General features: G+C 42.4%; 1 pseudogene; it reads right to left on the reverse strand.

Annotated features, from left to right (window-relative positions):
* Positions 1–298: 298 nt before the first annotated feature.
* On the reverse strand, positions 299–1,278 carry LOC101010362 (annotated as a pseudogene).
* Between the last annotated feature and the right edge of the window lie 574 nt (positions 1,279–1,852).

Consider the following 1,852-nt stretch of genomic DNA (forward strand, 5'->3'; position numbering starts at 1 on the left):
AATTAGAAATATTTGGAAAAAAAAACCACTACAATAAAAATGATATGAATAAAAAATGATATAACAACTATATACCTAGCATTTACATTGTATTGTGTATTATAAATAGTCTAGAGATGATTTAAAGTATATGGGAGGATGTGCATATGTTATATGCAAATATTAATCCATTTTATATCAAGGACTTGAGCATCTTCAGATTTGGTATTCACAGGGGTCCTGCAAGAAATTCCCCATGGATATGGGGGCATGACTGTATACACACCCGAGCCTTGACATACAGATAAATGTTGTGTTCTTTTTTTTTTTTTTTTTGTAGTTAGCTATTCAATGAGGTTCTTAAGACATTTAGAACACCAATTTGTGAGGATAAATTCCATTTGTCATGGCAAACACAGATTGCAGGTAGCCCTGGAGCTGAGGAACAGCTTTGATTTTTGGTAGAATTTGTGAGTCCACAGCTTTCTGATCAATCTTACGCTGCTCTGTAATCTCATATTTCTGTTTCTGTGTCGAAGATCTCACCTTCCTGATGTCTGGGCTTCCGCAGCTGCTGCTGCTTGAAGTAAGCATCAGTAAGATGTTTTGGGATTTTGACATTGCTGATATCAATTTTGGTTGAGGTGGCAACGACAAATTTCTGGTGTGTTCTTCGTAGAGGAACTCGATTGAGGACCAGAGGTCCAGTCACAAGTAACAAGCCACTAGCCAGCTGCTTCAGGAAAACCACCCTCTTGCCCCTGTGGCATCCAGTGAGGATGATCAGAATGGTCCCGGGGGGAATGCTGGCTCGCAGTTTTCTCACGTGCGGACTGAAGGGTTTTTGCCGTGGCTCAACACCTTGGAGGCACATCTTCAGTAGGATAATATCTAGGCATTTTGCAAAGTTTAACCACCTGGGTACCGCCGTTCTTGTCACCACCAACTGGTTTTGTAAGAGTTGCAAGAACTTTCTCCTTTTTCTTTTCAACCTTGGATTTAGCGGCTGAGTGCTTCCTCTTGTACATGGCCTTTCTGGAATACATGGCAGATCGGGAATACCTGCCAATTCCTCTGACAAGGACAGGGTTGCAGCTGCAATGGGGCTTCCGCTTCTTGGGCTTCTTAGCCTTGAGGTTACCCTTTTTCACCTTGCCACCAGTATCAGCCTTCTCGGCTTTGGGTTTCTTCTCTTTAGTATCTGGCTTCTCAACTTTTTCACCCACCATCTTGCAAGATGGGAAAGAGAACTAAGGTCTCGGCTTCCGGTCTATCTTTTTTTTGTTGTTGTTTTTTGTTTTTTAATTACTTTTTTTGAGACGGAGTCTTGCTCTGTCGCCCAGGCTGGAGTGCAGTGGCGCGATCTCTGCTCACTGCAAGCTCCGCCTCCCAGGTTCACGCCATTCTCCTGCCTCAGCCTCCCTAGTAGCTGGGACTACAGGTGCCGGCCACCACACCCGGCTAATTTTTTTGTATTTTTAGTAGAGACGGGGTTTCACCATGTCAGCCAGAATGGTCTTGATCTCCTGACCTCGTGATCTGCCCGCCTCAGCCTCCCAAAGTGCTGGGATTACAGACTTCAGCCACGGCGCCTGGCCGTGTTTTTTACAATAGTTGTGTTCTTTACAATAGTTACCTAGCAAGGCTATACACTCCACTAATGCTGAAAATATGTTTTTCAGATTGTCAATAGAGCCCTTAGTACCTTTCTCTGAATATCTCTAGTTATAGTAAATATTTATTCTTTAGGAGTTAATTGAATGTCTGAAAACAGTTGTATATTCAAAGAATAAAGAGAATGACTAAGTTGGATAATGTGAATAACCCGTATAGGGTTCCAAAACATTTTGATAAAGGGCAATGAATTGGATTT

This window comes from Papio anubis, chromosome 5, assembly GCF_008728515.1.
Source record: "Papio anubis isolate 15944 chromosome 5, Panubis1.0, whole genome shotgun sequence".
NCBI classification, from domain to species: domain Eukaryota; kingdom Metazoa; phylum Chordata; class Mammalia; order Primates; family Cercopithecidae; genus Papio; species Papio anubis.